Source organism: Macaca thibetana, chromosome 3 (genome assembly GCF_024542745.1).
Source record: "Macaca thibetana thibetana isolate TM-01 chromosome 3, ASM2454274v1, whole genome shotgun sequence".
Classification (NCBI taxonomy): Eukaryota; Metazoa; Chordata; class Mammalia; order Primates; family Cercopithecidae; genus Macaca; species Macaca thibetana.
Window position 1 is genome coordinate 49,449,282 of NC_065580.1, and position 17,965 is coordinate 49,467,246.

General features: G+C 36.0%; 1 long non-coding RNA gene across 4 annotated transcripts in view; it reads left to right on the plus strand.

Moving 5' to 3' along the window:
* The window catches only part of LOC126951217 (uncharacterized), a 97,231-nt gene that overhangs the window by 47,708 nt on the left and 31,558 nt on the right, over nucleotides 1–17,965 (plus strand). For 3 of the 4 annotated variants that reach the window (XR_007724395.1, XR_007724394.1, XR_007724393.1), the window contains exon 3: nucleotides 4,098–4,200. This is a non-coding gene — a long non-coding RNA (uncharacterized LOC126951217). Of the gene's footprint in view, nucleotides 1–4,097; nucleotides 4,201–7,309; nucleotides 7,499–17,965 lie in introns of those variants that run through there. The other variant, XR_007724396.1, reaches the window with a different exon arrangement.

A 17,965-nucleotide genomic window follows, 5' to 3' on the forward strand; every position in this document is an offset into this window, starting at 1 on the left:
GTAATTGTAAAGCAATGAAGGAGGTGCCTATCCTTTTTGTAGAAGAGTATTTTTATTTATTTATTTATTTATTTATTTATTTATTTATTTTGAGACGGAGTCTCGCTCTGTCCCCCAGGCTGGAGTGCAGTGGCGCGATCTCAGCTCACTGCAAGCTCCGCCTCCCGGGTTTACGCCATTCTCCTGCCTCAGCCTCTGAGTAGCTGGGACTACAGGCGCCCGCCACCTCGCCCGGATAATTTTTTGTATTTTTAGTAGAGACAGAGTTTCACTGTGTTAGCCAGGATGGTCTCGATCTCCTGACCTCGTGATCCGCCCGCCTCGGCCTCCCAAAGTGCTGGGATTACAGGCGTGAGCCACCGCGCCCGGCCAGAAGAGTTTTTTTTTTTTTTTGTTTGTTTGTTTTTTAAAAGGTAATAGGACCAGTTATAAGTCTCATATAAGATCCCTGTTTTAGCAAATAATCGAAATCCTAAAAGTTACTATTATCCAGATGCACTTGTCACTACGTATAGGGGGTCGGTAGACGGGCTTGTGCTTAGGGAGATTTAATAGGATAATCTAAGGACATAAGATGGGATATAAAATTCGAAAACACTCCCAGGTCACATTGCCCCAATCCTCCTGCATGTATTTGGATATTATTAATTTCAAATGGCTTTGTCAAGAGCAGATATTCCCAGGCTACATCATGTGGTCAAGTCTTGCCCTCCTAAAACTTTATTGTATATATGAGTCTCTTGGGCATCTTGTTAGAATGCAGGTTCTGACTCAGTATGTCTGGGATGGGGCCTTAGATTCGGCACTTCTAACGAGCCTCCAGTTATTGCTGAGGATGTTGGTCCAAGGACTGCACTTCGAGTTGCAAGGATTTAGGCAGTGTCCGTAGGTCATGACAGCAGCGTACACTCTCAACCTTTATCATTTTCTTGTGAATGAGATTATTGATTATAGAATAAATTCTCTTGAGAGCATTTAGATGCATCCCTGCCAACTCATTATACCATCCTCTCTTGGATTGGACTCCTTCATATTCTTCACTTTTAGAGCTCCCATTGTTCCAACCTCTTAATAGCTCCTCAAAATATTTAATTCACAAACACTGCCACAGTTTTAATTTACAGAAAACCTGTGAAGTTTATATTATTTTATCAGCTTTATAAAAGAAAAATCGAAGTTGCAGGTAAGTGTCAAAACATGCTTATGGGGATTTCATGGCTTGCCCAAGGCCACAAAGATTCAAATTCAGACTTCTAATTTCAGGTTCAAAATTGTTTTCCCTAACAACACAGTTTCGTGTGTGAACTATGATCTCTCAATTCTCTTTACCTATTGGAATAACATATCAGTAATAGAAACAATCAGGACTCCCATGAATAATTGTATAGGCTTGGATATAAAACTCTACATAAATTTTAACTAAACCTCAACAATACCCATATGAAGTATCATTATTTTCGCATTAGTGTAGAGAGAAATTTAAAAAAAAAAAAAAAAAAAACAGTTTGAAATCACCTAGTTTGCCTGAGGCCAACAGAATATGGAATACAATGCATAATAATTCACTGTGAGTTATCACATTCCGTATTCACACATTTTATAAAAAAGAAGGTCTAATTGGTTCACAGAGGAATACATGTAAAAGCCATTCTATGGGTTACATGGTATGTTAACTTATCTAATGAGCCCCTCACAGAGGGAGCCAGCTATCTCACTGAGTCATGATATCTCTTGTACTTTACTGTATAATACAAGAACTAAAACAAAATTTAATAATTTATAAAAGGCACCACCTGTAATACAATGTCATGTGATTCCTAGTAGCTTCAGAATAAATTGTTTTTAATATTTCAATGTCAATGTAAAGAGAAAAATTTCTCAACATTTTAATTAATATTTCATTTCTAAATTCAATCAAAAGTCTACCATCAGACAAAAGTTTCCCTCTGCAATCCCTGTGACTTATCTTTTGGGGTCTCTAGTACTCTGCTAAAGAACAGAACACACAGAGAGAAAGGGAGGTGATTGAAGACAGAGGGCAAAAATGAACTCAGTAACTCTGTACCAAATTATTATAGAAAATGAGACCTCAATGAAATTTTTCTCACCAGATAACTTAGGTCTTTTCAAAATGCCATCAAGCCAATGATCTGAAGCACAGTCTATGACAACTGTAACATCAATGGTTATTTTTATAGTTCTTGCACTATCATTTTAGTGGCTCTATATGAATGAGATGTAATATACTAACTATAGCATATATTCATGACCAGTCTTCTCAAACAGCATCACATTGTTTGAAGCTTATTGACAAGGACTTCCTCCCATCAGGAAAGTGAGGAAATATTCACTTACCAAGCCTTGGTAGAGACACTTTCAAGTACTTGCCTGCATATGTTGAGTTAAATGATTATCTTAAGTTATTTTTTTAACCTTAATAGTGGACTTACTAGATTTGAAGACTGGAAAACATGAATAATTATGTGAGATAATAAAAAAGGGAAAATATAATATTAGTAGGAGTTAGGATTGCATCAATAGGATTAAACTATTGTGCATCCTTAAATAATTGAAAAAGGAAACTACATATGTATGATATCTGAATAATACATCATATATATCTGATAATATCATCCTTTATTCTTCATTTTTTATTTTTGCTTTTATCTTACTCATTGTATTTTTTGTTTTTTACTAAGACTTGTTTTTCTATCGTATAAAAACAAACTATTAGCTAAAAATTAAAAAAAAAAAAAACCTGTTACATTACATCGTGTAATTCAAACAAATTGCTTAATTAAACTCAAGCTGTTTTATTTCCTAAATCATTTAGGCAAACTTAAGGATGTTAACCCTGCAGAACTGCAGGGTTTACTTATGCTTTAAACACAATTGAAACACATTCACATTATCAAGACTGTGGAAGGGATAATGAATTTTGCTTTGTTATGAGGCATTTTCACTTCCAACTTCCAAGGACAATTACTGTGCACTTTTGTTTATGACGTAGAGTATTGTCTGTGACACTTGGCCACTTAGTACATTGCCTCAAATTGAGTATTGTAAAGTATTTTCTTTTATTTGGAGGAAAGAAAGAGACATTGAAAATAATGTGTAAAGATTTCTAAATAAAATAAGACTTTATGAGTTTGTTTCCTGTGTTCCAAATTTTTACACTTTTCTGCTACTTCATTTTAAAAGAACTCTTCATTTGAAAGAGTCGATTCCATTTTGAAAATGGGTCTCTGGACCCATAAAAAGCAAAACATCTTTTATTACCTGAACATTGGCCAGAAATGAAATAGCTGTGAAGTGTAATTATATAGATGTGCTATAAAATATATTTCTAGATTGTTACTAGTGTAGGGTAAATTCCCCAGATACATTGCCTTCTATATTCTTTAGACTTTTTGATATGTTCCTCACCAATTTTCTATTTGAAGTATGTTTATTAGCTTGAATTGAATGTGTATAAATATACTTTTAGTTTCCAGTGTCATTAGATTGGGTATTAATATGTACTAATGCTATAAGAATTTAGAAAATTGAAGTGATATAAGAAATAAGTGTGATGGTTAATTTTATGTGTCAACCTAACTGGGTTTAGAGATGCCAAAGAGGTGATACAATGTTATTTCTGGGTGTGTTTGTGAAGATTTAAAAATTGAATGGAAACGCACAGATGTCCTATAGGAAAAAACAGTGGACAAATGACATTATCCTGAAATTATAAGAAAAAGTTATTAACATTGCCCTTAAACATATGAAACTATATTCACCTTCACTCAGAATAAGATGAATACAAATAAAATCATGCTGAGTTCCAGAGTTTTCCCAGCATGATTGACAAAAAGCAAAAAGAAAATAAAAGAAAAACAAAATTGAATATATGCTCTGCTAGTAAAGCTATGGAGGAAAGGGAACCTTTTACATGTTACTGGTAACAATACAACATGGTCCATTTATGGAAGGGAATTTGACATATCTTTTGATCCAGAAATATCTTGTCTAGAGATTTACTCTGAAGATTCACCTTGACTATAAAAGTACATTTGCACTAGATAATTTATTCCAGCTTATTTATATTTGCAAAATAGGAATGACCTAAAAGCTCATACTCGGGAGATGAACTGAATTACAAAAGATGCAACAGAGTCCTGTGAAGCTATGGAAAAGACTGAGGAAGAGCTCTATGAAATGGTAAGGAATATACTGCTAAATAATATACTGTATAAAAATACACAGGTTATACTGCTAAATATTTTTTAAAATAAAAAACTTTATATATGCCTACTTTTGTGTAAGAAATAAAAGGAGGAAATAAGAACATACTCATGTATCCACTTATCTAATGTAAAAAGAAATAGAATGAATAAACCAGAAAATAGTATGGTTAATTAAGGACAAGAGTGATGTGAATGGGATGCAATCGATTGGTGGTAGAGTGGCAAGTTTTATCATGTACCTTTTTTATAGATTTTATGTTGGGAACCATGGGACAGTTTACATACTTTAAAGAAGATAAGAAAATCAACAAGATGAGGAAATAAATAATATCTTCACCCTCCAAATAATCCAGAATGAAATACAAACAAAAACATGCGGACCTGAACAGATTTTAAATTGATAATGTAACCATAGTGAAATGGGAGGGGAAAAAAAAAGACAAAATAATTTTTGAAATCACTAATTTTAAGTATATATACTCAATCTAAAAGTGAGAACAATGTAAACAAGTACTGAACTCTAAGCAGAATATGTATTTCCTTAATGGTATGGGTTAATACTTTTGAAAGTACATTTTATGTATAATTTGTAAAAGCAAATGAATTGAATACATTGAGGATGATAGGAGCCAGGTTTCTCTTTACTGGTGAAGGGAGTTACTAATATTAAAAAGGAATTGTCCTGAATCAACTTTGGGGTGTTGAATTGGGATTGGAGAGATCAGTATGAGTTCATGGTTTATGGTTTTAAGAGATGATGATGATGATGGTAGACAGACTAATAGATGTATATACCTTCCAGCTGTCTTCTGAATCTGCCTAGAACCCAAAGCACCATAGTAGCAATGAGCACACAGTCTGCAAATATCAGTTTCTAAATGTCATTTCTTACAAAATAGAATGAGGGCCCTTAAAAAATTGTTGATTCCAGAATTGAGGCAGGAAAATATAAACAATTAGAGGGAAGGTGGAAAGAACAACAGTCACTTAAATATACTATGAATTATCACAAAATAAATAATAAAGCAGCCATTAGAAGATGATGTTTGAATTAGTAATTTAGAAAAGAATACAACACATATCCTAAAATAACTTATTTTTGAAAAGACAATCTACAAGAGAAAATAAGATAATAAAAATCTGGCCCATGAGTTCTCCAACAAGAATGCTAAGAGAAAACAAACAACACCCACAATGTTTTGAATACAAAATATAATGCTCTTAAAGTAAAATAGCCTTTACGTCATTAAAGAGAAAGAAAGACATCTTGTCAAATTCACCTGATCCATTAACACTGGCCATCACATTAACCCTATTAATGACCAAAAGGAATTGCCATTTGGCTGTGTAATTTTGGTTATATAAGCCCCCCATTATTTAATAAAATTTCATGGTATACATTCTGCATAATAACTCATAAAATCTTAAAAGTATAAAGAAAAATTTGAAAACAGCAAGAAAAACCACATATTGGAAAAACAGAGAGGACACTCAATCTGAAGATGAAGTAAATAAATCTTAAAAATTCAGATATTTGAGGCCGGGCGCGGTGGCTCAAGCCTGTAATCCCAGCACTTTGGGAGGCCGAGACGGGCGGATCACGAGGTCAGGAGATTGAGACCATCCTGGCTAACACGGTGAAACCCCGTCTCTACTTAAAAAAAAAAAAAAAAACTAGCCGGGCGAGGTGGCGGGTGCCTGTAGTCCCAGCTACTGGGGAGGCTGAGGCAGGAGAATGGCGGGAACCCGGGAGGCAGAGCGTGCAGTGAGCTGAGATCAGGCCACTGCACTCCAGCCTGGGCAACAGAGTGAGACACTGTCTTAAAAAAAAAAAAATTCAGATATTTGAATGGTTAAGAAGATATCTGGAGTGTATAGATTAAACACAACACACACACAACCAGGTAGAAGAATGTAATAGAGAATCATCTTATAGGAAATGGCAACTAAAAAAAGTTATGTGAGGTCATTTTGATTTTAACAAATGTGTGGAATAATAGAAAACTTTAAAAGTTGACTAAGAAGAGGACTTATATGAAATCATCACTCATCAGTGGAGCTATCTCAAAGCTCATCTGTGGCCCGCATTCATTCTGATTGGTTGCTGGTTCTATTCTGAGAAGGCAGTCTCTAAGCTGTACTCTTTACAACATATGTTAATATTATCCTGACATAGAATTATATGGTAAGACACAAGTAAATGGAAAGATAGAAGGGAAATATTTTCCTGTTTGGATTTCTGCGTAATTTATTCAATAACTGATGATGGGCAATGAGAGGTTGGCTTTTTGAGGAAAAACAAATTGTAAATCTTTTCCTCACAAGGATACTTAATATAAACTCATGTTTCATTATAGAAATATATATATTTTAAAAGACTTCAGGTAAAATTTTAATTTTTGGAGCTGGGCACAGCATTTGTCTTATAAGAAAAGTTTTCTTTTTCATTTTATTAAAATATCTTGAAAAATTATTTGGAAGAGGGTGACTTGAGTGATCAGCAGCAAAGGCAAAAATTGCAGTAGCTACATAGCACTGATGGCCAAGAAATCAGCATTAGGGGAAGACAAAAAAGACAAAGGAGAAGTGAGAAGAGAAAGCCCAAGAGAAGAGGTGGCCCAATGGCATGAGATTGGAGAACTACAAGAAACACCTGCAGTGATCCAGTGGCTAACGGGGCTAAGCACTGCTGGACCAGGCTGGATCTAAGGAGTGGAGGGTAGCATAGAAACAGCAAAGGCCCAGAAATACCAGGAATCATTCTGGGAAAATGCACCTGAGTTGCTATTTAGACTTGTAAACTTTCAGAGGTCTACTAGAGGGATAAAAACTCTAAGAGGACCTATGGGCCTATAATCCTTTATACAGGAAACGAGAAAATAATGATTTTCAGATTCAGCTGCTTATGTGACCTCAAGGTCTGATCAGCCACAAGCTCTGCAGGACTTTGATTTCCAAAGTCTCCATATGCTGATGCTATTATTAATGATAATAATATATTTATTGAATTGCCAAAAAAATGGTAGATGAGATAAAAACTAAACAATGGTGACAATTTTAACAGCTTGCAATTCTCTGACCAGTGAAAAAAGTCTACCTCAACTCAAACTGCACAGAGGAAAGTTAATCACCAGAAAATTGAAGTCCAGCCTACTCATCTGCTCTGATTTTGCCAGCGCTGCACAAGTGTCAACATTATGGCAAGGCGGAGATGTAACAATCAATACAAAAAGTAAACAAGTTAGCTGAATGGACTTAAAGTAAATCATAAATACCTATACCCTCAAGTTAGCAGTGGGTTAGTGAGACAGTGAAGTGGCGTGTGTGTGTGTGTGTGTGTGTGTGTGTATGTATACACTCATGTGCCTGTGCATGTGTGTGCATGTGTGCATCATGCCCATAAATGTCATAAGCCCCGATCAGGCTTGAAAATCCTTAAACACTAAGAGCCATTCATTAAGTGATAATATATTCCTAATTGTCAAAAGTTGCATATACTATATTAGATATAGGGCATTTTGCTTTCTTCATTCAGTCCTATATTCCTTTCACCTTTATAAATAATTCTTAAGAACCTATTATGTGTTATTCTTAAAATAAAAATTAACAATATGAACTCAAGATAAATTAATTAAGCCAATCAGTGTGTCAAGACAAAGTCTGCCCTCACGGGTATTAGGTATTAACAGTGTGAGGTGTGTTCAGTTCCTCAAAAAGATACAAATAGATACACTGTCTTGGAGTGTGAGAGAAATGATGTCTGCCCTCACATAGCCACACTACTATACCTGCACACAGTGAGGTGCTGTGGTTACATAAACACAATCATATTTTTAAACATGGATTAAAATGAAAACTCTTTTGACATTAAGAATATATCAGCAAAATAGCAATATAAGTGTATGTATTTTTCCTTCAAAATTCATGGAAAGCACAGTAAAATTCTCCTTAGGGCATATTAAAATGAATCGATATAAGAAAAGGCACTAAATCTACATTTAACATCTGTAAGTAAATACAGAAACACTTTTCTGCTCCTGTGTGTCTGTGTGTGTGTGTGTGTGTGTGTGTGTGTGTGTGTGTCTATGCACATGCCTATGCATGTTAAAGAGAAAGAAGAGAATACAAGCAACGTACGTTAAACATTTCTATTCCAAGTACTGTGATATGCACTTTCCTGAGAACAGTTATGTGAAATAAAATGTGTTACCTGCATTTTACAGATGAAAGACCACTTAGAGAAGTTAAGACACTGGTGGTTTTACATTGCTAAAATTTGATGCTTGAAAATGACTTCAAAATGCATATTGTTAGGTGGACACTCATCTCCTTTACTAAGTATTATCTTGTCAGCTTATGAAATCTGTTAATTGTAATACTGAAGTTATAGATTGGTATGAATTTGAAGGAAAACAATAAAATTCTGCCTGGCTCAGTTCAGTGTTCTATTTCTTAAAACTTTCACAGGTAGCAAACGCCTGACAATCCATGCAAAGTGAATGATGGGGGGAAGAATTATTGGAAGAATTTGTGAAAATAGTTTCTCCACTTACAAAAAGCAACAAGTTTTTGCCATGTTTTTAGCAAAACAGACCATCACATCCATAGAAATTTGGTGCTGATTTCAAGGATTACCTAACCAAAACCATGAGTTCCATGGTTTTTGAGTACCTTGATACTTGAAAATATCAATCAGAATATTTTGAAAGCTTCTAATTTTTTAACCTAGTTAACATATAGAATTGATTAAGTGAAGTAAATAGTAACCTTGTTCATGCATTGGGGGACTTGGGTTTTTACCCATGTTCACCTAGCAGCAAGGACAGGCTTTGGGAAGTGAGTTACCGGTTTTGGCGAGAAATGGAGATTAGGTTTTGGCGAGAAATGGAGATTAAAAAATGTCTTATCCCCAAACACCACCAGGGAATAATGGCAACCACCAGGATAAAAGACACAAAGAGGCCAAGAAAGGGTTAAGAGAGGTCAAAACTAACAGTCTTCTCCAGGGCAGTATTAGAAGAAAAAAAGGTCAGGGAAAGTATGCTGAACTAAACGAAAAACAAGAATTGTAAGTGGAGGCTGGTTACGGTTTTTGTTTTTTTTTTTTTTTAAATGAACACACAAACAAGCAAAGAAAACATGTTATAGTGGCATTTTTGGAAAAAAAAAAAAACCAATTGGATGTTTTTAACAGCTGAATGTTACAGTATTCACATTTATTGTAAATGAAGAATCTGAAATCAAATACCAGTACCATGCTGTTTTGGTTACAGTAGCCCTGTAGTGTAGTTTGAAGCCAGATAGCGTGATGCCTCCAGCTTTGTTCTTTTTGCTTAGGATTGTCTTGGCTACATGGTTTTGTTTTAGTTTTTTTTTCTTTTTTGGTTCCATATGAAATTTAAAGTAGCTTTTTCTTATTCTGTGAAGAAAGTCAATGGTAGCTTGATGGGGATAGCATTGAATCTATAAATTACTTTGGGCAGTATGGTCATTTTCACAATATTGATTTTTCCTATCCATGAGCATGGAATATTTTTCCATTTGTTTGTGTCTTCTCTTATTTCCTTAAGCAGTGGTTTGTAATTCTCCTTGAAGTGGTCCTCCACATCCCTTGTAAGTTGTATTCCTAGGTATTTTATTATTTTTGTAGCAATTGTGAATGGGAGTTCACTCATGATTAGGCTCTCTGTCTATTATTGATGTATAGAAATGCTTGTGATTTTTGTACATTGATTTTGAATCCTGAGACTTTGCTGAAGTTGCTTATCAGCTTAAGGAGATTTTGTGCTGAGACAGTGGGGTTTTCTAAATGCACAATCATGTCATCTGCAAACAGAGACAATTTGATTTCCTCTCTTCCTATTTGAATACACTTTATTTCTTTTTCTTTCCTGATTGCCCTGGCCAGAACTTCCAATACTGTGTTGAAAAGGAGTGGTGAGAGAGGGCATCCTTGTCTTGTGCTGGTTTTCAAAGGGAATGCTTCCAGTTTTTGCCCATTCAGTATGATATTGCTTGTGAGTTTATCATAAGTAGCTCTTATTATTTTGAGATACGTTCCATCAATACCTAGTTTATTGAGAGTTTTTGGCATGAAGGGGTGTTGAATTTTATCAAAGGCCTTTTCTGTATCTATTGAGATAATCATGTGGTTTTTATCATTGGTTCTGTTTATGTGACAGATTATGTTGATTGTGTGTATTGAACTAGCCTTGGATCCCAGGGATGAAGTGGACTTGATGGTGGTGGATAGCTTTTTGATGCGTTGCTGGATTCTGTTTGCCATTATTTTACTGAGGATTTTTGCATCGATGTTCATCAGAGATATTGGCCTGAAATTTTCTTTTTTTGTTGTGTCTCTGCTAGGTTTTGGTATCAGGATAATGCTGGTCCCAAATCTTCTTTGGTAGAATTTAAAAATTCTTGGAGAATTTTTAAAATGAAAATTAAGGATAATTTTTCATTATCATATGATTGCCTTTGCAAGAAGGTGGGCAATGACAAATTATTTGAGAGTGACTGAAAATTTCTTTCTCATGAACTATTTTAAGAAGGCCCCCTAGCAACCTATTTTACTATTTATTTGCTTACTAAATTTTTCTTTATTGATACTGTAAATGAAATGCTGTATAACCCCTTTCAAAATTATTTTTAAAAATTGAAATCCAAAATAATGAGCTTTTACTATACCACATTTATGACTCAGAATAAAAAGCTTCTTAACTGCTAGAATAAGCAGAAAATTTAATAAACATAATGAGGCTTTGGGTATTCCACTGGGTAATTCATTCTAAAAACACAAAACAAAAAACAAAAACGAAAAAACACTTCCGGCCAGGTGCAGTGGCTCACGCTTGTACTCCCAGCACTTTGAGAGGCCGAGGCAAGCGGATCACGAGGTCAGGAGATCGAGACCATCCTGGATAACATGGTGAAACCCCGTCTCTACTAAAAATACAAAAAAATTAGCTGGGTGTGGTGGCAGGCGCCTGCAGTCTCAGCTACTCGGAAGGCTGAGACAGGAGAATGGCGTGACCCAGGAGGTGCAGCTTGCAGTGAGCCAGGATCGCACCCGGCACTCCAGCCTGGGCTACAGAGTGAGACTCCATCTCAGGAAACAAACAAACAAATAAACAAACAAAAACACTTCCATACTGATTGTCTGGACTATCGCTCTTGCATTGAAATCCACCAGTGAGCTCTTATGGCTGGATTAGTAAATTGAAACATATCCATAACAGCATTTGAGTTCTGCAAGTGCCTTAGGAAGGCAAAGAACAGAGTCTTTTAAAATCATTTCATCTGAATGTGGAGAGTTTTTGAATTCCTTTGTCCATAAGCATGTTCAGGTTTAATTAGAATTTTTTCTTGTAGGAGAATTTTGTATTTCTCAGAAACAGCTACCACAAAACTTATTAACATTACTTACATGATTTCCTCCATCATCCATTTTCCTGCTCTTCCAAACTTTGTGGAGAAAAACAAAATTGATTGTACATTCTTGAGCTGTATTCCCATGGAGACGGTTACCAAAGCAAAGGCAATTCTTCATAGTGTCTGGTTTGATAACAGTAGCCTGCTGCCTCTCTTCTGTTTTTCCACTTGCCTATTTGCTGGTTCCCTGTAGGCTTCCTTTTAGGGAGACCTTTGATTCATTAGAAAATGTCTCTTCTCTGTTGTTCTTGGGTGTGCCCAGTACTCAAGGTCATTTCTTAGTTCCTCCAGGAATCTTAAAAATTCAATACAATATTCCACATAACAGGTTTTTCTCTTCATTGGTACATCTCCCCCCTTCTCCCGATGACTCCTATTTCCAAAGCAAAGACTTGAAAATTTTCTCCTACTTCTAGTAAGGGATTCTTTTCGTCCACAGTCAAATAAAGAATAAGACCTTCCTTCTTTGTAGAATTAAAATATCAGTTAAAGAGATGATTGGATGAAAAAGAAAAAAGGAAAGGAGAATAGTGCTACAGTAAAACCTAATTAAAGATTTCACATCATGAATCTAACTAGAACATAATAGTGAACTTTGGTTCATTTTCTCATGAAAAATTGCATTAGATAAACATAAATATTAAGATTATAACTTTGCAAATATTCTAATAAATTAGGTCATGTACTAATATGTCACAAGGATCAAGTATTGAAAGTCACATTTAAATCAGTGAAGGGTGACAACATAATCTTTAAACTATTTAAATGATAAAATATGTTTCATAAGTCTTATTTTTTTTTCTATAGTCAACTTTTTCCTATGGGAGGGCAGTTCACACAACACTTTGCAGATAATTTACCTCTTTTGCAAAAAGAACAATTTCAATATATGGTTTTTAATTTGCATGACATGACTTTAAATAATGAGATTGCTTTTCACATATACATTATAGAATCAGTTCCTTGCATATGAATGAGATGTGTCTCCAAAAAGATTTTAACATACAAACTATAATTTTCTAAAAACCTTGTGCAATATACATTTAAGAAATCATAACAATTTATATTCAGTGGGTGAGAGAGGAGCAGACAAGTAATCAGGGAAGATGCAGAGCTGCACTGAAAGATAGAGTTTAAAGCCCATGCTCTGGGTTTAAATTCTGTCTGCCATATATGAGTTGAAGGAGTGTGAACATCTGCACTTCAATCTTAATCTTATATACGGACAGAGCCTCCATTTCATGGATTGTCTTCTTTGCTTTCTTTCTTTTTTTTTTTTAATTCTTTAGATATTTTATTATCATTTCAATATGCCTATATTTCACAGTTTTGAGCTGTAGATCCTCAATATACAAAAAAAGAAAGATCTGGCTGGGCATAGTGGCTCACACCTGTAATCTCAGCACTTTGGGAGGCCGAGGCAGGTGGATCACCAGGTCAGGAGATCAAGATCATCCTGGTTAACATGGTGAAACCCTGTCTCTACTAAAAATAGAAAAAAGTTCGCTGGACTTGGTGGCACGCGCCTGTAGTCCCAACTACTCGGGAGGCTGAGTCAGGAGAATCGCTTGAACCCAGGAGGCACAGGTTGCAGTGAGCTGAAATCACGCCACTGCACTCCAGCCTGGGCAACAGAGTGAGACTCTGTTTCAAAAAGTAAAACTAAAAATAAGAAATAAAAAGAAAGATCCTCTATCATGATGCATATCAGACCACTTTGAGGCTGTTAAACAGACATCCCTCCAAGAGGATGAGAAAGCCTCATTTGGGCAATGATGATAGACAGAGAAAAATGAATTAGATGGCTTCAAGTCACTTTCTAATGGCAAAATCAAGTCACTTTCTGTGCGAATCTTTCCCAGATCGTGGTTGGGTTTATTTGTTTCAAAGTAAGTAATGTTTGTTAAATTGAATTGAATTGAAACTTGAAGCTGTTCCCTCAAACTAAACACTTGTCCAGAGGTAAACTTCAAATTCTCATTATTATTTACTTATTTATCTATTTATTTATTTATTTAGCTCCAATTTCTTTCCACCCTTTATGAGTATCTATCTCCAAAGTCCCAGAATGCATATGGAGGCATATCTTTATATGTGGCAGGGGTACTTCAGGTGACAAATGTGCTCTATTTTCTTGTCATTTTCCAAATTTAAATAAAAGCATATGGGAAGGAGTATGGACATCTCTGGAGGGATGAACATCCTTGGACAACAGTTCTATGTTGCTTCTGAGGGAAAAAATTAATTGCTGTTAAGGTACAGATTTTCTAGATTATAAACTATACTCCACTTTTGTTAGAGGTTTATTTACTGTGAAGCTAAGGCAGCTTAAGCTTTAGGCCTCCCTAGTTAGAATGAGCCTCCTCCAAGACTATGCACCTAATCTCTCTTTTGCAATTTTAATTTTTTTTTAAGCAAGGAAACACCCACAGTTGTATAAGCTTAAGGCCTTACCATACCTGAATCTGCCCCAAATATCATATAAATGATTATTTTTTTTAAAAAGACTTCAGAAGGTGCTATTGCTAAAAATGACAAGGGTAATCAGTAATAATAATCTTATTATTAATTCTCATGTGTTTACTGAGGCCCTTTTAAGGCTATTTATAACTACTTTACAAACATTTTGCCCAAACCTTAGTAATAACTGTGCAGTATAAGAAACCAAGGGAGATTTACAGAGATATACAAAGAACTGACTCAATCTATGTTTTGCCTTATTTGGAAATATTTCCTAATTTCTTTACACGACATCATGTCTCAGTATGGTACAGTGGCTATTTTTTAAAAATTCCTTTTACATGTCACTAGGTACTAACTGAAAGTCAATAGAGTAGTGAGTTGGCATATGGCTTTTAAATTGTTTACTTAGTTATAGGTCATGCTATGTCAAATCACCTCTGACTTTAAAACACCAAATAATACATTAACAAGTAAGGTAATAGTCTGTCAAGTCTGCATGCTGGGAACATTAGCGGAAGATAAATTAACCAATCAACAAGGTTGTTAAATGTTAGTAGGTATGAGATCTGAAAGGGTGAATGTTAATTCGAATAATGTTAAATGGTATTCATGGGATGGGTGAACTAGGCCTCACACTTAAAAAATAACTCAAGTATGGAATGGTCCAAAAATGCTTCCTTGAGACTATTTATAGCGACACCACAGTTTTATATTTCTCGGTTGATGTGGCTTTCCATTCAAGACATTACACTTAATATGTATGTGAACATTTTGTGAATCTGGCCAAGAGGAAGGATTTTCTATAAATTTTCAAGTGATTAAAAAGCTCTGAGTGTTTACTAATCTAAGTCTTTCAGGCTCCGAGAGCTCAGTAGGCTATTAGCCTATGCAGAGTGGCTCCATATATCTGGGGTAAACTCACATTTTCTAAGCTGAGAATACTGATAAGTGAAACTAGAATGCAAATTAATTATGTTGTAATGAAAATGTAAGTGCAAATGACTCCTGCAAACTCATGTCCTATAGCCAGGGCTATTTTTTTCTCTAGAAAAACTACATACAAATCAAAACTGTGAACAAAAAGAGAGTAAGTATGGTATCAGATGGTATTTAATAAACATTTTTGTTGAACAAATGAAAGACTAACATACTCTGCCTTTCGGGTTTTTTGTTTGTTTGTTTCATTTGGTTTTACCATATGGCTTTTCCTGCCAAGCAGCCGTGACCATAGACTGTTACTGCAAAGTTGTTCCACACATGCCTTTCTGATTCTTCTCTTCTTGTGCTTAGGACTCACGGATGCCCTTTTTACTGCTGCAGTCTTTCTTTCTACATACACTATTCCTACCTCATCTGTAGTTTTGCTTTCCACAGTTTCAAATACCCATGGTCAACTAGGGTCCTACAATATTAACCAGAAAATTCCAGAACTAAACTCACAAGTTTTAAACTGTGCACCACCATCCTGCTTTTCTCACCAGGGCTGTGAATCATCCCTTTGTCCAATGTATCCATGCTTTCCGCCTGCTGGTTAGTCACTTAGTACCCCTATTGGTTATCAGATGGACTGTCACCTCAGCATTGCAATGCTTGTGCTCAAATCACCCTTATTTTACTTAATTATGGTCCTGAAGTGCAAGGGTAGTGATGCTGCCAACTTGGAAATGCAGAAGAGAAGCCATAAAGTGCTTCTTTTAAGTGAAAAGTTTCTCTAGTTAACAAGGAAATAAAAAATAATTGTATGCTGAAGCTGCTAAGATCTGTTAAGAATAACCCTTTATCTATAAAATTATGAACAAGGAAAAAGAAATGCAAGCTAGTTTTTGCTGTCACATTTCAAACTGCAATAGTTATAGCTATAGTGCGTGGTAAATGAGTGCTGAGTTAAGATGGAAAAGACTTCTTTAAATTTCTGGGTGGAGGATGTGAACAGAAATGTGTTCCAACTTATGACAATCAGGTTCCTTAGTAATTATGGTTCCAGTCATCCAGCGGGGTTCTTGGAACTTATCACATGCACTAAGGAGGGATGTGTTTTACCTTCTCCACCTCAGCATTTCCTCCTGCCCAAAACTGTTACATATTCTCTTTCTTAGTGAGTAGCTCTATTTATGTTCAATGCAAATCTAAGGTTATCGGTTGCTCCTCCTCTCTCGTTTCTTCCATCTAATTTATCCCAAAGTTGTCTGCTTGACTCATACATTTCTGAAGTCTGTTCATTCCTTTCATGGCTATTGTATCCAAATCAAACTATCATCTTCTCTTACCTAAATTATCACACTGGCTTGCTAACTGAATCCTCACAGATAATTTATCCCTCTATTCAGTTCCCACACTGCTACTAGAGTATTTTAATTTTACCCAAAGATAAATGGAACCATCTCAAGTCCTGCCTTTTCCCTGCCCAAACATTTCTTCATTTGCTTTGGGATAAATCAGATATTTAGTACAGCCTGTAACATTTTGCATGGGCTGGCCCCTAATGGATGCTCTCACTTACCTTGCTTCTCCTGACTCCAGCCTCAGTGGACTTCTCCTTTTCTTTCATGGCGGTGTTCTGTTTTATCACAGGGCCTTTACATTCTGCAGAGAACACTCCCTCAACACCCTCACACTCACCTGTACTTAATTACCACACTCCTTTCACATCTAGCTTCCTGTGAGAACCTTCATCTTGACCACCTGGACCAGGTGCAATCTTTCTATTACAATTTCCCATAGCATCAACGGCTGTCTCCTCAGCATTCACTATCACAATTGGGCATTCATTCTGTCAAAGCAAAAATTACACTGTACAAAGTTAAACAGGCAAGGCAGGCTTTATTTAAGGTGACTGCTACAATAGGAGAAAGACATCAGAACTCAGTCTGGGTTCAATTCCACTAAGACAAAGAGTTGGAGAGTTTTTAAGAGTTGGGGTGGGAGATCTTAAGTCATCTGTGTTTACTAATTGACTTTATCTAAACAGAAAGTAAATTTTATCATATCTTCATGGCAGGAGGTAGTTTTATAACTTGGACTGAGGACCTTGCTACAGTTAAGCTCTTACTCTCCCACAGAGTCTGAGAGGTAGGGGCAATATCCTTCTCAATTGCATTTCAAAGGGATGGTTCCTAGGTCCTACGGAATTGCTTTCCTGGGTTGTGATACAGACAAGAGGCTTTTAAAATAGGGTGATGGGTACACTAAAAGCCCGGACTTCAGCACTATGCAACATAAGCATGTAAGAAACGTGCACTTGTAAACCCCTAAATATATTTTAAAAAGAAAAAAAAATATTTACAACTCAAATGGGGGAGAGAGAGAATTTACAATTACAGGATTTTGAAAGTAAATGCTCAAAGAAAAAGGAGGACAGAGGTCTAAAGGCAGAAAGAAACCTGTCTAAAGTTTAGACAAGCTGAAGGCAACATTAAGAATATCTTGGGCCGGGCGCGGTGGCTCAAGCCTGTAATCCCAGCACTTTGGGAGGCCGAGACGGACGGATCACGAGGTCAGGAGATCGAGACCATCCTGGCTAACACAGTGAAACCACGTCTCTACTAAAAAATACAAAAAAAAAATTAGCCGGGCAAGGTGGCAGGCGCCTGTAGTCTCAGCTGCTCAGGAGGTTGAGGCAGGAGAATGGCGTGAACCCGGGAGGCAGAGCTTGCAGCGAGTCCAGATTGCACCACTGCACTCCAGCCTGGGCAACAGAGCGAGACTCCGTCTCAAAAAAAAAAAAGAAAAAAAAAAAAGAATATCTTGGTCAACTTGCTATTCCTCTGATTAAATTGCCCCAATGGCTTCCTATAATACTTAATATTCAAATCAAAATGCTCACTATGCCTATAAGGCCTAGA